The 20,788-nt window shown below is 39.7% G+C and overlaps 1 long non-coding RNA gene across 1 annotated transcript in view; it reads left to right on the top strand.

Annotated features, from left to right (window-relative positions):
- Positions 1–20,463, top strand: part of LOC109248326 (uncharacterized) — a 68,729-nt gene extending 48,266 nt beyond the window's left edge. The window contains exon 4 of the long non-coding RNA XR_002072004.2: positions 20,429–20,463. This is a non-coding gene — a long non-coding RNA (uncharacterized LOC109248326). The remainder of the gene's footprint in view (positions 1–20,428) is intronic.
- The last annotated feature ends 325 nt before the right edge of the window (positions 20,464–20,788 follow it).

The raw sequence follows: 20,788 nt of genomic DNA, 5'->3' as shown, positions 1-20,788 counted from the left end.
GGGGGAGGGTAGAGAAAGGTGGGTGGTATATTCTGACTTCCACGCTGTCTCCTTGTGGATTGTCAACTAGCTGCATTCTTGTATTGATGATGGCTGTGGTGCCTTGGCAGTCCTCTCCCAGGACTCAGTTCTCAGGGACTTGCTCACCCCAGGGTACCACACCATTCTATGATGGTTTCCCTTAACCTTGCCCTTGCTCTTATAGACAGTTCTTCATTACACCCTTCTCCGTTACCCCCATGGGAGTGTGCCATTTGTTTCCTGGCAGGACCCTGGAGGTTAAGGCATCCTCCTCCTGGCATATTGTGCATCCCTAACCACTTGCCTGCATTGGGAACCTGGGATGGATGGTGCAGAAAGGTCAAGAATTCCCTTTTCTCCTTTGATTTAAGACCTGGACACCAGTGACTAGTGAGCGGCTATTTCCCATTTCTTTCTCCTGGACCCCTCCATACCCCCATGGAGATCTCTCAATCGGTGACTATGGGACTCTGGTGGGGGCACAAGAGAGAACCAGGAGCACCCGGAGCTTTGAGCCCAGGGTCTGTGTCACCTTCATCTTGTTTTTTTCTTTTTAGTCCTGGAATTAATATATTTAATTTATTTATTTATTGGAGTATAACATACGATGTTATATTAGCTTTAGGTGTACAACTTGTTGGTTCAACAGTTCTATAAATTACTCAGTGCTCAGCACAGTAAGCAAAGTCACCATCTGCCACCATATAACATTGTTACAATATTATTGACTATATTCCCTATGCTGTACTTCTCATCTCTATGACTTACTTATTTCATAGCCAGAAATTTGTACTTCTTAATCCCCTTTGTCCACTTCACCCATCCCCCAACCCACCTCCCCTTTGGCAACCATCAATTTGTTCTCTGTATTTAGGAGTCTGTTTTGTGTTTTAGGTTACACATATAAGTGAAATCATATGGTATTTGTCTTTCTCTGTCTGATTTATTTCACTTAGCATAATGCCCTCTACATCCATTTATGTTGTTGCAAATAGCAAGATCTCATTCATTTATGGCTGAGTAATATTCCATTGTGTGTGTGTGTGTGTGTGTGTGTGTGTGTGTGTGTATGTGTGTGTATGTATACATATTCTCTATCCATTCATCTATTGATGGATACTTGGATTGCTTCCATGTCTTGGCTATTGTAAATAATGCTCCAATGAACATAGGGATGCATATATATCTTTTCAAATTCATGTTTTTGTTTTCTTTGGGTAAATATGCAGTCCTGGAATTACTGAACAATATGGTACTTCTATTTTTAATTTTGGGAGGAACATTCATACTGTTTTCACAGTGGCTGTACCAATTCATATTCCCTGCAACACTGCACAGGGCTCTTTTTTCTCCCTATCCTCAGCAACACTTGTTATTTTTTATCTTTTTTATTCTAGCCATTCTGACAGGTGTCAGGTGATATCTCATTGTGGTTTTGATTTGAATTTCCCTGATATAAGTGATGTTCAGTATCTTTTCACGTGTTTGTTGGCCATCTGGATGTTTTCTTTGGAAAAATGTCTATTCAGGTCCTCTGTCCATTTTTAAATCAGTTTATATGGTTTTTTTTTTTTTTTGGTGTTCACTTGTATAAGTTCTTTATGTATTTTAGATATTAACCCCCCTTTCCTTGTTTTTGGTGCCAGAAGCCTTCCCTGGGGACACAGTGAATTAGGAGTGGTTGTGTGGCCAGTTCTTATCCTTATAAACACCTGAGCTCATAGCAAACTTTGTTTCTTTAGTTCTTTCTCTACTTTAGTCTTAAGTGGTATTATAGTATTCTTTTTTTTAAAGTTTATTTATTTTTGACAGAGAGAGAGAGAGAGAGAGAGAGAGACAGAGCATGAGTTGGGGAGGGGCAGAGAGGGAGACACAGAATCCAAAGCAGACTCCAGGCTATGAGCTGTCAGCACAGAGCCCGATGCGGGGCTCTAACTCAAGGAGCGTGAGATCATGACCTGAGTCGAAGTAGGACGCTCAACCGACTGAGCCACCCAGGCGCCCCTAGTATTCTCATTAAATAGGCAGAGCTTTATTTTTAGAGCTTCTAGCTTGAATTAGTCCCCTGATACTATCTCTTCTGTGGTTTTCTCTTTTCTGTGAATCAGTAGAAATGTGTTTTCTTAAAAGTCCACATCCAATTTTACCTTCCTTGCCTTTTGAATTTTTAGATAATGCTATCTATTTCTTCAAAAGTTTTTCACACTTCTGTTTAATCAGTTGTTCTTGACTGTTCAGAATTAAGTGTCCCATTTCTTTTGTCTGCCTCCTGTTCAAGATTTCTTGTAAGACTAGCCAAGAATGATCAAATACTCTTCTTTTTAGTAAGATGAAACTTTCAGATGTCCACGTATTTGGGGTTCCCATCTTATTGCTGTGCACCAGGGCCCTGCTCCTTGGTGCATTACCTTGTTTTGGAATTCAATTGCCAGAGGTGGGCACTTAGAAGGAGTTTAGTTTCCGAGTCAGAAAGATCTAGAGTTAAATGCAGTCACTTACTGGCTTTGTCACTTTAAGTCTTCTATCTTTACTGAGTCTCAAGTTTCCTGGCTTTCCTCTCAATGTTGTTGGGAGAAATAAATGAGATGACCTGTATATAATAAAGAATCTAGCACAGCATGTGGAAGAGTGGTGCCTCAGACTGTGTAACTTTCTCTTCCCTCCCTTGGCTCCCTTCTTCTTTCCCATCTCTCTGCCCTCCTCCCAACATCTCTTCCCTTATCCCCATTTCTTCCCTCCTGCCCCCCCCCCATGTTTTTCTCCTTCCCTTCTTTACTTTCCTCTCCCTCTCTCAGCTTACCCCTTTTCCTCTTCCCTTCCTCCCTCATCACTTCTCCTCTCCCTTCTTTTTCCTCCCCATTTCCTCTTCTTTCTCTCTCTTCTCCCTCCCCACTTTCCCCTCTCTTCTCTCCACTTTCTCTGACTGTGAGACTTACTCCAAAGGAAAACTCCCAGTTGTAAATCTAGGCCCCCAAAGGCTTTTCCAGTATTTCTGAGTTCTTTCATGAACTTTCTCCTTGTAGCATCAAGACACAAAGAATGATGGGAAGTTGCTGATAATGATAATTATTTTCCCGGGCTTTGAAAAATGCTTGTCCAGTGTTCCAGACTGAAGATTTGTTGTGTTGAATCAAAAGATGATTACTCGAATGGGGCACCCTGCTGGCTCAATCAGTAGAACATGCAACTCTCGATCTTGGGGTTGTGACTTCAAGCCCCACATTGGGCATAGAGCTTACTTAAAAAAAAAAAAAAGATAAATCCTCAAATTGGTTATATAATTTGTCAAATGGTCCTATCCCTGGTGGAAGGGAGCTGGCTGGCTAGCATGAGCCAGTTCAATAATTCTGAGGTATTTGGAGTTGGGTTGGAAGTATGATCCTGGGTTTCAGGAAACTGCTGTATCAGTTGATAAGGGCTGCTCTAAAAGCTACCTGGAGAAATGCATTGTGAGTCCTTTGCACCAGAATTGACACTTCACTTGGTCCCTCCTTCTCAATTCATACAAATTCTCAACTTTTCAAGGAGAATACATTGGTCTTAAGATCTTTTAGGAATTTACATCACAATATTATGACAGAAAAATATTTTTTTTCTTAAATTTTTATTATGTAATGTTTTATGTATACAAAATAATGAATGGGGGCACCTGGGTGGCTGAGTTGGTTGAGCATCAAACTCTTAATCTCAGCCCAGGTGTTGATGTCTTAGCCCAGGGTCTTGAGTTCAAGCCCCACGTTGGGCTCCGTGCTGGGTGTGAAACCTACTTAAGAAAATAGTAAATGTAATATGTAATGTATATATACATATACATATATGTATGTATGTATGTTGTGGAAAATATTAAAATATAAATACACAGGGGTTGAAACATTAATATGTGGCCTCTCCTCCATGATTTTTACTTTTTCCACCAAAATAACTGCTCTTCTGAATTTTGCATTCCCTTTTATTAAAAACAAAACACTTTTTGCCATATATAGATGCATTCCTAAACAGTTTATTTTTGCTTTGTTTGGAGCTTTATAAAAAAATGACATCATAATGTGTATAGTGTTTTTTCACTCAAGTTTCTAACATTCATCAATTCACTTATTGTTTATAGCTGAAGTTCATTCCTTTTTACTGCTGTTCTTATATTCCATTTGGTGAACATTACCACAATTCACTTATCCATTGTCCTGTCTGTGAACAATTTTGGTTGTTTATTGTTTCCAGGTGTTCTTACAATAGTCTTGTTAACAAAGATAAGAAATATACTAATAAGAATTTTTAGTGTTCCTTTGTCAAATTGTCATAAACACTAGATTTGTTTGCCTAGTATCCCTTTGAGCTTTTTCTATTTCATTATTCCCACTTATCACCTAAAGAAACCTAGATGCAGGAAAAGAAAATGAATGATTTACCCAGGCTCTGTTGTCACTCCACTATTATTAAATTCAAAAACCAGTTACGTCCCCTCTTGGTTCTTCTTCTCTAAACAAAGAGGAGCCCCTTCCATTCTCACACCAGAATTAGGAAGTTATTAATTTTTATCTCACAAAACTATGATCCAGGAGGCAGTGTGTTGCAGTGAAAACAATACTGGCAAAAGAGGCAGCAAGACTTGGCTTTTAAAATACTGGCATGAGCAGTTAGAGCAGGGGGTAGTCTTGTGCAAATTACTTTATTCTCTCAATTTCATTTTCCTCATCTGCAAGATACAGATTGCAATGCCTTCCTCACAAGATGGCTCACTGATTATGTGACGTGTGAAAGGCCCAGTCATCACATTATAAAATATGGAACAGAGGAGGATTCACAGCCTGTCCAACGGGACTCATGATCTCACCCTAAAAAAAGACACAGGTAGAATACAGAAAGAGATCAGTTTTGGCTTGTGCAATTTCTGACCCTTCTGCAGATCTTTCTAGCTTAGAAAAGAGGAATAACGAGGGCCTTTGCTGACCTGATGGTGTAGGGGTAGAAAAATGTTCCCTTCTTCTTTTCTAGGTTCTTTGGCTGGTCTAATCATTAAATTGACATAAGACAGATTAACAGGAGAAAAACAAATTTACTTTGTGTGGGTGCCCCAAAGACATGAGACTCAAAGACAGCCAGGCAATTAAGACTTATATGCCATCTTGAGCCAAGGAATGGGATGGGCGCCTGGGCTTTCAAAGGGGAAGAGGGCAATTCACAGGATATAACAGCAGAAGTTTGGTTATTAATGTTTGCCCTGCTGCACAGATAGATCTTTCAGATGAAAGTTATCTCTGGTAATAGCTCTTCTTCTGGGGCAAGCTTGCTGTCTAAATTCTTTTAAGCAGTTAAGGGAGAGGTAAAAGTTTTTCTTGAGTCTGCTGGGTCTTGATTGTCTTTAGCTCAAAATAATACACATGTCAAAGTGGCACATTTTGGGGTGGCATATTCTGCTTCCTTTCAATGGTAATGTAATGTTTTGGCTTTGCTTTGGATATCAGCTTTTTCTTCCCCAGCCTATCTTGTGGGTTATTTTAACAGTCCTTTCATTCACAGCTTAAAAGTCCTTTGTATTCTGACTGGCAAAGAAAAACTGATCAGAGTGTCTAATAATTAAGATCATGCTTTTACGCTTGGAGAAAATTTTAAATTAATAAATGTGAATTAGTGTTAATTAGTTAATTAATGTTAAAGCCATTGCATAGAACATTTAAATCCAGATATTGGGTGGGAGCTGCATTGGGAGTGTGACTTAGTCTTTCATGATCTTTACTCTATCCTCAGTGCCTTGCACAGTGACTACCCATAATAGTTGATCAAAAAATATTTGATGAATGAATAAGTGAAAGGGCTACTTCTTTTTTGTCTTTTCCTATTGCTACAATAATATTTTTTTCCTGTTCAGAATCTTGAATAATGGAGGTTTGGGATATCATGAAAGTTTGTCAAAATGTAAGCAACGTCCCTTTGGAGCAATTATCTCTGAAATACAAATATTCCTGGGAGTAACATACTGTCATGCTGAAGAACTAATGGATAAACTGAGTTTAGCTAATCCTATGGCTCATCCTCAGCCTCAGGGTTTAGGGAAGAGACGTGGGGAAGGGAACAAAGACATCACAAACACCTTTATGAATTAGTCTAATTGGAATTAGTTTAACTGGAGGCTTTCCTGCTGACAATTTGCTGATATTCATAGCTGGAAGGAAAGAGACAGAATGGGGGCGGGAGAGGAAAAAGGCCTAATCTGGGAGTCTGGACCTCTGTGAGGGAAAGAAGCCTGGAGTGGAGCTTACCAGAGCAACCTGAATACACCTTGCATGGGGAAATGGAGGTCAGGCAGACAAACCTTGTCTACATGCCCTTTTTCTAGGGGGTAGATAAATGAAGTTATGGTATCCTGCCATAACAGAGGTCTCACAGTAGAGTAATAACTTCTATTCGTTCATTAGTCCATTTAACAAATATTCAGGGAAGGCCTTCATTGTTCCAAGCATTCTTCTAGGGTCTTGGGGTACATGAGTGAAGAAAATGGACAGAGATCCCTGCCGTCATAGAGCTTATATGCTACTGGGGAGAGACAGACAATAAATGAAAGATGCAATAAGTAAGCAAACCGTATAATATGCTAGAAAGTGAGACGAGCGAGAGGGAGCAGAACATGCCTGCCATCCTAAAATGTGCCACTTTGACATGTGGATTATTTTGAGCTGAAGGCAATCAAGACCCAGCAGACTCAAGAAAAACTTTTACATCTCCCTTAACTGCCTAAAAGAATTTAGACAGGGAGCCTGGTCCAGAAGGAGAGCTATTACCGGAGATAACTTTCATCAGAAAGACCTATCTGTGCGTCAAGGCAAACATCTAATGTCCTCCTCCCCTTTGAAGGCCCAGCCCCTATCTCATTTCTTAGCTCAAGATGGCATATAAGTCTTAATTGGCTGACTGCCTTTGAGTCTCATGTCTTTGGGGCACCCGTACGGACAAAATTAAATTTGTTTTTCTCCTGTTAATCTGTCTTATGTCAATTTAATGATTAGGCCAGCCAAAGGACTTAGAAGAGTAGAAGTAAAATTTTCTTCTCCTATACTAGCAATAGAAAACCAAACATGTGGAACAGGGAAAGGGACACTGAATGTGGGAAGAAAAGGGGAGCCATTGGAGAAGTTTCAGCAGAGACAGCAGTATGATCTCACATGTTATAGAAGGTGCCACCTCCCTGGCTGCTAGAATACATGTGTGGCAAGGACAGATTCAGACAGAGAGACCTACAATTCAGGCAGAGTTACAATTACCCAGGCAAGAGGCCAGGTGCTTGGACCAGGGTGGTACCAGTGAGGTGGTAAGAGGAGATCAGATCGTGGATGTATTTTGAAAGTAAAACCATCATAATTTCTTGATGAATCAGATATGGGGTGGCAGAAAATGAAAAGAGTTGGGAATGTGTCAAGAGTTTTTGCCTGAGCAAATAGAAGGCAGATGTTGCCACTACTTGAGGAAAGGTTGCTGGTAGAGAAGAAGGTTTGGGGGGAAACAGTTTGGAAATGTTGAGTTTGAGGTGACTGTCACATGGGATTGTTGACTGTGCAGTTGGATGTATGTGCCTGAATTGGAAAGAAGTATGGGCTGGAGATATAACTAGGGGGAATTAAAGGCATTCTGTACCATTTAAAGCCTCGAGATGGGTTGAGATCATACAGAGAATGGCAGAGAAGAAGAGAGCCAGTATTAAGCCCTGGAACATTACATGAAAAGAAGAGGAGGCCAGCAAAGGAGATTGAGAAGGTGCAGTCAGTGAGATGAGGAAAGCAAGAGAGGGTGGGACCCCGGAAACCAAGGAAGAAGTGTGTATCAAGGAGGAGGGATTATGGACTGTGCAAACTGCTGCTGCTAGGTCAGTGTAAGAGAAGACTCAACCGGGGATTCAGCAATATGAAGATCATTAGGGAGCTGTGGAGAGTGGCTTCAATGGAGTGATAACATGAAAGGCATAACTGAAGTGAGTTTCATGGAGAATGGGAGGAGAAGGATTGAGGAAGGCAAGAACAGAGAGAGCTATTTTGAGGAAAGACTTACCTTTCTGGGAAGTTATATGGCAACGTGTTTTTTAAAATAAGTAATTAAATTCTTTTAATTATTAAAATCTAAAAATGAAATAATTTTTAATTAATATCTTTATTTTACAAGGATACTCTTACTCAATAATTCTAAGAAGCTTTTTGTTGTTGTTTTTAAAGAAAATGTAATCAGAGATATGCACTGAGATTGGCCTACATCTTTAAACACAAGGATGCACATGGCCTTTACATGTGACTTCGGCTTTCTCACAGCATGGTGGCTGAGTTCCCAGGACAAGAGACCTGAGTGAAAGTCACGTGCAAGTATCACCTGGGGAGACTTGACAAAAAATGTGTGCCTGAACTCCCAGAAATTCTGATTCTGTTTCTCTGCGATGGGCCCAGGTATTGATATTTTTATAAGCTCCCCAGGTTGGTTTTGTGCGCCCAGGGTTAAGAACCACTGTTCTCGTGAAGAGTATATGAAACAAAAGATTCGGCTCCCCAAGTGTCTGCTATCAGCAGTGGTTCCACAGTGGTTCCAGAATGTTTCCAGAGGTTTTAGTCATGGCCTGTGACATTGAAAGGCCTGCTGTAGAAATAAGATCAGGACAATGCCTGAAGCAGTTGGATCACCGGTGCAATTACTACAGAGCTGCACAGCTCCCACCAGGCTGCTTGAGGCTGATGGTGGGTGGGCCCAGACCGCAGGTGTCTGACCTGCTGGTGAGGAGGAAAGGCTGAGTTGAAGAACTGGACTGGGACTCCTGGTTGCCCTATTCTTGAGGTGGCCGTTAGATGAGCCAAGTGCCAACCAGAGTTTCCCCATCATTCCCGAAAATATATAATCTCTGCACCCGCGAAAGGAATTCCCCTGTTGTATTATTTGATCAGCAGCTAAAAGGAGCAGGTAAAGAAAGATGAATGTTAGCTACTGCTCATCTGAAGTATTCCCAGTAGGTGCCACAAAGAATTAAGATCTTGTTACTTTTTAACCTGACACAAGATGTCACCATTGCTCCTGTGCTTTTAGCAATAACAGTATAAAGTTAAACAGCAGTGAGAGTTTGACTCACTGATGACACAAGTTTTTCCTTTTCCCTAACGGTATGTTCTGTCGGTGAAGTTCATTCATCTATAGGCCATTCCATTTATCCAAGTTAAAGTATTTATTTATAACACTTACTTGATTTTTTCCCCCTTACACCAGCTATGGATCAAAATTAATATCTCTTTGTGAACACTTCACGAAGAAACTTTGGTGGAGGTGACTGTAAAACAAGATAAGCTGACATTTTTATAGGATAACTGGAAAATTGCAAATCATGTTTTAGTTCAGCTTTACTGCTGCTGCCAATGTTGAAGTGATCTCCTCTTACCATGCTTAGTTTGGTGCCAAAGTGGGAAAACAGGCATGGCCATCTTCCTAGGGTACAAATGGCTAAGAAGCAGGGTTGGTAAAAGAGCACTAAACATCATTGGAAATGTTGCCAAGATGGAGAAACTTCTCTCACACAGCACTGTGCATGGTTGGAAGGAATACTTTGCAAAGCCATTTGGAGGTAAAGATGGTGAACTCAAAGTAGAGCTGAGTGAAGTGTAGAATTTTGGGTTGAAGTCATATTATTGGGAGCATGAAGAGAGGCTGGGGCTACTGAGCGTTTCTATATTCTGCCATTCCTGTATAATACATCTCCTCTATATAAACATTGAACATTGCCTAAAGAATATGTACTTGAAGTGGTGCCTAATTATGATTCTGCTATAGTTTTTCACACCAAAATGTTCAGTGTCTGTTGACTCAGGCTTGTGGAATTAAGGACTAGTGATTAATTTCCTTATTTTCCAATTTTTTCTAGAAGTATGTAACTAGAAAAAAGGATCTCAAAACAACACAAACTATATACTGTATAATTTCAACTAATGTGACATTCTGGAAAAGGCAAAACTATGGAGACAATAAAAAGATCAGTGGTTGCCAGGGGTCATGTGTGCAGGGGGCAGGGATGAATAAGCAAAGCACGGAGGATTTTTAGGGCAGTGAAAATACTCTGCATGATGCTATAATGATGAATTTAGAATGAACGTCAAGAGTGAATCACAATGTCAACTGTGGATTTGGGGGTGATTATCACATGTCAGTGTAAGTATATCAGTTGTAATGAATGTACCACTCTGGTGGGGATGTTGATAATGGAGGAGGCTATGCATATATGGGAGGCAGGGGGATATGGGAAATCTCAGATCTGCTGCAAACTCATAACTACTCCAAGTCAGTAAGTCTTGAGAAAAACTCATGATTCCAGAGATTTGTGATGAAGAGAGATGTGCTTGTGTTATTAGTTAAGAAAATATAATTATCATTACTTTCTAGTCAATCTAGAGGCATATGTACCTTAAGCTCTGGATTAGTCATGGTCCTGGCAGGAACATGACACATTTAAATTCCGTAGTTTGAAGAGAATTTTAATGAAGAAGTTGTTTTTAGGGGCGCCTCGGTAGCTCAGTCAGTTAAGCATCCAACTCTTGATTTTGGCTCTGGTCATGATCTTAAGGTTCGTGAGTTCGAGCCCCACGTCGGGCTCCACACTGAAACTGCAGAGCCTGCTTGGGATTCTGTCTCTCTTCCTCTCTCTCTGCCCTTCCCTGCACTCACACAAGCACTCACTCTCTCAAGAAATAAACTTAAAAAAAAAAAAAAAAAGAAACTGTTCTTAAAGGTTTAGATAAAGAGAAATCCCAAGGGAAAGTGTGGTACTTGAATATAGATTAGTGGAGCTGTTACCATTATTAGGTCTGGAGTGCAAGTGGAGAGAGAGCCTTGTAGACCACCCAACTGGAGTTGTGACCTTCGCTGGAGGGATGTAGACGGCCTGTGGTGCCAGCATACAGAGGGAGCTGTGACATTAATGCCCTGGTCTAATTCTTCTCTCTCACTCCAGTCTCTACTGTTTAGCTAATTCAGCTAAGACTGTTGGTGGGGTCCATGTGAGTCAACTTCCCAGGACACTCAATGGGGAGGAGCAGGGCAAAGGGTAGATCTGAGGGGGAAATGGAAGATATACAGCAATATTTTTTTAAAAAAATTAATTTTTAATCACACAATTCTACAAATTCATAAGGTTCTATTCTACGAGGTTGTCAATGAAAATGAATAATCTCTTTCCCCACCTTTCTCCATGTCTGTCACCCACTTCTAAGAGTCAATCACTATTGATTCTATTAGCTATTTTTTTTCTGGGATTTATCTCTTTATTTTAAATCAACACTGAGAGTTCTAATTTTTTTCTAATTTGGTGCTATTTGTGAATTTATTAGTACAGAGGCTGAGGATTTAACTCTTCCCCTCCCCTTCCCTTCCAATCTCACACTGAGCTCCAAAACTCACCTATTTACTCCATCCTACCTTCCAGTTCTGTTATACCAAATTTGAAAAAAGATCAGAAGTCACTGTTTCTTATATGACTTTGTAACTATAATGTATAAATGAATTATGTAGTATATAATCATTACATTTCTTTTCTTGGAAAAGCTTTGTGTTCTTGGGAGCTGATGATTGCATAATTCTTGGACTGGTTTTCTGCATATCTTTCCCTAACTCATCCTCAAACACTCGGCCAGAAGCATCAATTCCCTTTGAGTGCATCACACGTGTGTGGTAATCTACAGCTTCATTTTGTGTTTGGCGTTACCATAATTGGAGCCCTCATCCTCTTTCTTCAGTCTGAATCAGTGGTTCTCTGGGTCCACTTCTTAGCTGTGTGGTCCCGGGATTTTCTTCACCTTCATCCTGGTGGAAGACAATTATCTTCTCTCTCCTCTGTTTGATTCCTTTTCTTGATCCTTTCTTTATCTTCTGTCTTAGTTGACTCCCTCAGTTTGGTGGACACGTCTACTGATACTGATGTCAATTCCAACAGGGGGGGATAGAGGTTCTACCCCACCAAGCAACTCTCCAAAACCAACTGGTTGTCCTACAATTCAACTCAATTCTGACATTATCTACCTGGAGATAGCATTGGATTCCATAGATTAAGGGCTCAGTCCTACAAGGCTGCCCCGACCCAGTACGTCAGAGTCAGACTGGATACCAATCGAAAGTCCAGGTTGTCACCTGTACTTCTAACCTGACTACTACTGACTATAGATTGGAGGTTATACCTGCCCCCTCCTTGGATTTGACTAATTTGCTAGAGTGGCTCACCGAACTCAGAGAAACATTTTACTTCCTAGATTGCTGGTTTGTTATAAAATAATGTAACTCAGGAATAGCCAGATGGAAGAGATGCATAGGACAAGGTATGGGGAGAGGGGCCCAGAGCTTCCATACTCTCTGAGCCCGTCACTCTTCCCACATCTCCATGTGTTCACCAGCTGGAAACTCTCAAAACTGTCCTTTTGGGGTTCTGTGGAGGCTTTATTACATAAGTATGATTGATGAGATCATTGGCCATTGGTGACTGAACTCCAATCTCCAGCCCCACTTCCCTCCCCAGAGATTGGGGGTGGGTGGGACTGAAAGTTTCACCTTTTTAATCACATGATTGGCTCCACAGGCAAACCAGTGGTTTCTAAAAATCACTTCATTAACATAACAAATGACACCTTTATCCTTCTCATCACAGGAAATTCCAAAGGTAAACTGAGACAAAGACCAAATCTATATTTCTAATAAGAAATAAATATAAATCACAATATCACAACATCCCAGTAGTTTCCTGAGGCTTTTGAGGCCCTATATGTTTTTGAGACATTACATGCCTGAAAATATTTTTAAACCACCATCAAAACAGATTGATGAGATGGCTATGTGTAGAATTCTATGTCAAAATTATTTTTTTAGAATTGTGATAGCGTTGTTCCACTGTCTTCTAGCCAGCTTGCTTCTTTAGCTTTTCTTTGTGAGCTATATTTTTTCTCTGGAAGATTTTATTTTATTTTATTTTTTAAGTGTTTATTTATTTTGGGGGGGGGTGGCAGAGAGTGGGAGAGAGAGAATCCCAAGCAGGCTCCATGCCAGCAGCACAGAGCCTGACACAAGGGTCTACCCCAGGAACCATGAGATCATGACCTGAGCTGAAATCAAGAGTTGGATGGATGCTTAACCAACTGACCCACCCAGACTCCCCTCTCTGGAAGATTTTAGAATCTTCCCCGTATACCCAGTATTCTGAAATTTTATAGTAATACCTTAGCAAGAGTAAAGTGCTGGGCAGGAGGTTGGCTCCTTATTCTGTTCTGGAACTTTTAATTATTTGTTTTTTATTGTTTTCTCCTCACCATTTTTATGTCTTTCTTTCCAGAACTCTTATGATACAGTCTTGGACCTTATAGATTGATCCTCTGATTTTCTTATTTTTTTCTTGTCTTTTCTATTTCTTTTCTTTTTCTATCTATTCAATTCTCTATAAAATTTCTTCAGCTTTATTTTATAACTTCTCTATTGATTTATTTTCTGTTATATTTTAATTTTAGAGAACTCTTTATTGCTTCCTTTTTTCTATAGCATGCTGCTCTTGCTCCTTGGATGATGCAATCTCTTTTATCATTTCAGGATATAATTTATAGTGAGGCTTAGTTTTCCTCTGCTCTCTGCATTGTTTCTGTTTTCTCTGGGTTCCTTTTTTCCATTTTTCTTCTTTGTCTTTCATGTTAGAATCTTCCTTTAAGTGAAAATTCTTGGTAGTCTAGGAGTGAAACACTACAAAACTTAGTTTTGGGGCACTTGGGTGGCTCGGTCAGTTAACCATCCAACTTCAGCTCACTCAGGTCATGATCTCACAATTCATGAGTTCAAGCCCTGCATTGGGCTCTGTGCTGACAGCTCAGAGCCTGGAGTCTGCTTTGGATTCTGTGTGTGTGTCTCTCTCTGCCCCTCTCCCACTCATGCTCTGTCTCTTTGTCTCTTTGTCTCTCTCTCTCTCTCTCAAAAATAAATAAACATTAAAAAATAAAAATAAATAAAAATAAAAAGCTTAGTGTAGTGGAAACTGTGTATACTGGTAGGGCTTGACAGTTGATGGACCTTACCATAGGTTGATTAAGAGGGGGCTTGGATGTTTCATTGGAGACCCCCACATGGTAGTATCTGTGAGTGCTTTCTCAGGGATTATTATCTTATCTGGGAAGTAAGTGAGTGGTTGCTGATATTCTCAGAGCCAAGTAGGAGAAGGGATTGGGAGCATATCACTATTTGGAATATAATAACTCTGAATTAATTCCTCTGGTTTTAGTACAGTACCCCTGCCTGCCCTCACTTATGGCTATGTTTTAGCCTTCTGCCAGTAAACCTTCAGAAGCACCTGGTCCTGCCAATTTCTGAGCATCCCAGGAATTCTGCGACTCAGATTCGTTTTTTCTTGCCACTGCTACCTAACCCTGAATCCTTGTGGATACTTAAGTTTTAGCTTTATGCTAAGTCAGTTACCACCTAGCCACCTGCTTTTCAGCTTTCAAAATTTTATGGCCACTTCTCATTTGCTGTCTTGTGCTCTCTCATTCTTTCTGACCTCATAGCCTTTCTAAAAAATCATTTTCCCTGCCATGTTTAATCTGAAATCTTTCAATCCTCTTGTTGTTTTGTATCTAAACTGAATGAGTGGTCAGAAGAAACTATAGCTTAAGGTTGTTCAGCTTCCCAGGATCACTCCCCCCTAAGTAGTCTCTTGCTGAAGATCTTAGGAAGCCTCATTTGCCTTTATAAACTTTCTTGCTTCTTTGCTGTGTTGACTCTTTCTCAGACATCTGGCCCATTACACCCTTGAAATTACATATTCCTCCATTACACTCAAGTCCAGTTCCTTTATTCCTCAGAAGATTACAGGCTTGCACATGATCAGTGTTGAAATGAATTAATTTCTACTCTATTTATAGAAATGTGGTGACATGTCTCCCAAGGTATAAATAGAACAATGGGTGTTGACAAGATTTTTTGTAACCATGGATACGCTGCAATTATTCCTGAGCCATACTCATTGTGTATCCATATCTGAATTTTAACAAACAGGGCTCTTGCCGCTAACACGAATTTTCCAGGGTAAACATATCGCCCATTATTATCCTCTTCTCGTGAGTCAGGCTTTGTCTTTCAAGTTTAAATTCAGCCATATACATTTGAGAGGCCTGACTTAATCACTCTTCTTGGGTAATAGTTGAAAATTCATGATGAGAATAATAATGGCAATAATGATGATGACGATATAAGAAAAACCAAATATTCTGACAGTGTTATTTGGTTCTAAAAATAACTCTATGATGTAAGCAGGTATTATTGTTAATCCCCACTTTATAGATGAGAAGACTTGAGCCTCAGAGATCTCCATTTATTGCCCAAGACCACAACGCTAATAAATGACTGAGATTCATAATTAGGCTGTCATCAAACATTTGCTGGATACCCATTATGTCTCAGGCACTAAGGATACTGAGATGAACTACATACAGTCTCTGCCCTCTGGTTGCTTACAGATTGATGAATTAATGCATAAATGAATAAGTAAACAAATACTTGGGAATATGTACTGGACAGAGGAATGGGGGTGGGGATGAGGGAGATAAAAAAATTTACCAAATTGCACGCTGATTTCAATGTGCCATGTGAAAGGACCAGAGAGAGAAAGGTTTGAGATTGTATTGGTTAGGTCATAATAATAAAACAGTAGTTTTGAAAGCAACTGATACCAGATCCACCAGCTGTCGGTGGTCCTTGTAGGTCACTTACTTGGATGAAACATTTGGGAGAGTATCTGGAGAAAGCATTGATCAACTGGGTTTTACACACTTCAGGATTGTTTTCAAAGTACGTATGTGCATTCCATGATGGCTGTCCCTACAGTAACACTATGTAACCACTTCAGTGAATATTCCACTTTATGTACTTAAATTGATTGACCACTCAGTAATTCACTTAATTTCACACTCTATTTCCTCATTTGTAATAAAGTACACCATAGACATTTCAAGTATACTTAGAAAGAAATTTTCAGAGCTTCTGAATGTATAATAAACCAGATATTTTTATTTAATATTTTCTTTCCTTTGGGGTTCTGGCATCCCCTGAGTTAGCCCTACTCCACTTATAATGATCCATAGCTAAAGCCTACCATATCACTCAATTTCAAATAACCAAAATTTTCCTCTGTAAAATATTCTATAATGTTCTTCTGATGCCAAAAGACAGATTTAAATTATTCATTTCTTTAAAAAATACATGTTAAAGTCCCTGGTTTTTGAATCCAGTTCTCTCCACTCTTTTTACTATTCCTACCTTTCTATAGAATATAAGCATAATATTTAATATGTTAAATTAATGTTGTGACTAAAAAATAAAGTCTCCAAAATGCTTAGATTCACTTTTAAAAAATCAGTGTAAAACTACAGGCTTGGGAAGACATTCCCCCAAACTCTTCCAGATGTGGAATTACGTTGGATTTGACTTTCATATGGCTTTATGGTTTCCCTGGAGTGAGGTGCTAAGGGAGCTGTGGCAACAGTGCAAGGGATGATGGGAAAGTTCTGTCATTTCAAGGAGTAGAAGGGAGCAGTATTCACCAGGGACGCCTTCCATGAAGCAAGGGGCTGTTTGACCAATAGTTCCAAGTACTGATGAGAAAAGGAGGTATGCAAATTAGATCTGGTACCAGAAACTCTTGAAAACCAACCTCTAGGTTGGGATGGACCTATGTGCATATCTGAATAAGGCCTGGCTTTTTGTTCTGACCCCTCTGAGAGTTTGTATCTAGTTCCATCTCTCATCTGCCCCAAGGAAGCATCGCTCAGGTGAGTGCTCCTACAGTTTTTTGTGGGGACATAACATTGGCCTTCCTGATAATTGTACCCATAAAGCATTTGACTTCTCCATCAACAAATAAAAGATAATCCTCCTGATCTTGATTATCCTGTGTTCCGCATTAAAAATTTTTTTCAGAAGACTCACCAGCTAATGTGAAATTCATAAGAATTTTGTTACAATAAAAAATGGTAAAAATGGACAAAAGCATTCAGAATAGCTTCTTTATTCTCACTGGTATTTTCATGGCAGAAGATACACATTTTTTGTCCTCCAAGGAAAATGTGTAGCAATTTTACCCCAGAAGCCTACATTCTAATTGTATTAGACAGACTATATCTCTAGCATTGTCATTCCATTAGAGAATTTGCAATAAATCTTAATGATACATGCAAATACACCAACCTAATGGTCCATTATAAAAGAAATGACTGACTGTTACCATTTGTTTCCAGCAATTTATGTGATTTCTCACCTCCTGCTGGTAAAAAGTTCTAGAAGGCAGGGAACTTAATTTTTTTTTTTTTTAAGGTCAAAACAGATCAGAGTGAAAAGGGAAGACTAAGAAAAAATATTGCTCTTTTCTTCTGCCTGCATTAAAAGTTTTATAGACTTTCATAACCTGGCATAATTCTGAGCTTTTTGACTTGAAAACTGCCTAAAAATAGTTATGTATAGATATTTTTTTGTTTACTTTGCTTTGGCATTCTTTTTGATGCCCTCCTCCATGGAGTTATCTATACAGAGTGTAGAAAAACAGGGGAGTAGGTAAAAATCAGGTCAGAGAGGAAAAAAAAACTTTGAAAGGGTTTCCTTCTTCTAAAAAATCAATGGAATCATCTCCCCTTTCTGCCTCTAGGCTACTAAGTCATCTTCCAACTAAGAGATCTGAACTCCTTCTTGCTAGATATGACTTGATGTGCATATACAATACTGGAGTTGGGTGAGAGTCATTTACGATAGCAAATTATAAATTCCTGGACAGGGTCCATGTCTTAATCATATGTGCAGTCCCAAGACCTAGCACAGTGTAGAACCTCAGTTGAACTCGGTTTCTCAAATTGAATCCAACAAGCCAAACCAATAGACCAACCCCTTTTCACTATCTTTTTCCCTTAATAGCCTGTGATGACATATGGCAGGCAAGATGACTCTCCTGGCAGGAAGTAACAGATACCTACTCAATGAACTATACACTAGGGATGGGGATCGGGGAACACATAAAAAAGCCAGCAAATTTCATGCTGGTTCCGGTGTACCACATGGGAAGATCACAGATGGAAAGTTTTGGGATCATATTGGTTAGGTCATAGTAGTAAAGGTAAGCCCTTGACATGAGCTACACCAGCTCTTTATAGTCCTTCCCTTTCATCTACTTGGATGTAACTTTTGGGGGAAATATCCACAGAAAACATTGATCTGCAAAACAAAGGCTGCTTCCCTCTCCTCTATTTGCAAAGTACTTCTCTTGGCATAAACTTGGCAGAAGATATCTGCCCCATTGTTTCTGAACTTATATATCCTTTGTTTAAATGACTAGTGGAGACTGACTTGTGCTTTTGATCACAGATCCAAAGTCTCAAAAGAGAGAAACAGGTCTGCTTAGCTTGGGTAAGTTTTCATCCCTGACGCAATATTCAAGGGCCAAGGGGTAGGTTAGGTAGTTATAAATATGACTCAGGGACCACTCTTGTCTGGGAGAGCAGTTCTCAGAGAGGGGAGTTGGTGGGTTAGGCAGATAACCTAGAAGGCCTGTAATACAATGAAAAAAATAATAATAATTTACTTTTTCCCAGAGAGGAAAGAAAGTACAAAATGAATAGGTTATATAGACAATCAATAAACAATATGTGCAAATTTATGGAAGGCAATTGAATTGGATCGATAGCTCTCATAAATATAATGCATTCATCTGGTAGCACAGGAAAAAAAATCTCATCAGTCTTTTTTAATTAAAACTTTCTTTTCAGAACCAAGCCTGAGAAATGGCTGTAACAAAGAATACCTGCTTCTAGAGGAAGGATTTATCCCCTTCTTCTATTAAAACAGTTGGGGCAAGGTGTTGCCAAAGAGCTGTATGCTGAAATTGTCTGCACGCAGTGGGACTTCCCAGAAAAAGTGTGGTTTTGTTGTTGTTGTTTAGCTCCCCCCCCCCACTTTTTTTTTTAAGAAAAGGGTACATAGCTAGCATACATGCTTTATACTTTTCACTCCTTTCCCTTCATCCCGACTGGAATGCAGGCATGATGACTGGATTCCCAGCGTCCATTGTGGAACAATGAGGTGACCTTGAGGGGATGGTAGTCACACTCTAAGAATGAAGGAATAGAGGGGCGCCTGGGTGGCTCAGTTGGTTAAGCGTCTGACTCTTGATTTTGGCTCAGGTCATGATCTCGCGGTTAGTGGGATCAAGCCCCACTTTGGGCTCTGCGCTGACAGTGCAGAGCCTGTTTGGGATTTTCTCTCTCCCTCTCTCTCTGCCCCTCCCCTGCTTGTATGTACTCTCTCTCTCTCTCTAAATAAATAAACTTAAAAAAAAAAAAAGAAGGAAGGACTAGAAATATAGTAGGTGACTGGGTCTAGGATGATGCCATGGAGCTCTACTGCTTAGCTACAGACTTCTTTTACATGGTGGGGATGGGGTGGATTAATGTCTGTCTTAGTTGAACCATTTGTGTCTCAGGTCTCCATAACTAGCAGCCAAATGTAGATCCTAACGTGGTTAAGGAGCCTCTGTTCAAGGGGGGAGCACTATGTGATCAACTGATGAAAACCGATAAAAAAATTGATAACAAGACCCATCACTGAGACTAGTTTGCTCTGGTCCTGACCCTTTATGTTTTCATAGTGGCTAAAATCTATTAAAACAAAATGGTATACAGATAAGACGGATAAACTCGTGTCACCTTTAAAAAAAAACAACCACTCTAGGTTTGGTTGTGTGCTGTGCTCTGAAGCTTGAGATATGAAGAATGAAGGATGAAATAATGTTGTCCCTCTTTTGCTACCTCTAATTTGGTTGAAAATACGAAAAAGTGGAGAGAGACTCTGCCCCACACAGTGTTCAGGAAACCAGGCAGACCTACCTCTGTCTGCTACCTTCAACATGTGGGAGGAAGGAGGGTAGAGGATTACATGGGAGCATTTTTGAGGCCAGGCCTGGAAATGGGGTGTATAACTTCCTGCCTATATTCCATTGGTCAGGAATCTGTCACATGGGAGGCTGGGAAATGTAGTCTACAGGGGAGCCAAGGAAGAAATGGAAATGGGTTTGAGGAACAATTGGCCAGTTCCTACCCCAGTCACTTAGAAGAGGAAGTATAAGGAACAATGGGGCCTTGGTTTCCTCAGAAAGGGGAGTTTCTTTTTACAGGGACATTTCCGTATAGTGCTTTCTCTTTATCAGTACTCTGGCTGCATCACTTCATTAGAAAGTATAAATTTTTAAGGGATATAGAATATAATAAAATATTTTATGGTAGTTAAACTGTCTTAACACCACTTAATTTACTTGGAGATTTGTTACGCAATCAAGTATTCCCAGACTGCTTTGAACAGATTGCAAAGCTGCCTGATCAAAATTCTCATTTCTTATTTATAGGCAGATTATCGTTCAGATCCAGATGTTGAATGGGGAGCAGGTAAGAAATTTTATCTTGTGCTTCATAGGCATGTCAAGTGAAAAGATGAATTGTATTTTCTTTTTAAATGCACAAATAGATGGCTATGAATTGGACCCTGAATGAAAATATATTTAGGATCTAATCAAATTTCTATGAATTTGAATACACTAAGGCTATTTATACATTAAAAATAAAACTAGTTCAATATCACAATGTTCCATATGAACCATCACTCAAAGATGGAAATTTTATTTTTAACAGTGCATTAAACCAAATCAACCTTTACTTTGAATACTGCCAATTTTGGGGTGGGGTGGGGAAAGGAACATGTGTAAAAT

This window comes from Panthera pardus, unplaced genomic scaffold (genome assembly GCF_024362965.1).
Source record: "Panthera pardus isolate Hobbes unplaced genomic scaffold, ASM2436296v1 HiC_scaffold_27, whole genome shotgun sequence".
Taxonomy (NCBI): Eukaryota; Metazoa; Chordata; class Mammalia; order Carnivora; family Felidae; genus Panthera; species Panthera pardus.
Note: the sequence above shows the minus strand (reverse complement) of the source record. Positions and strands in the feature narration are given on the sequence as shown.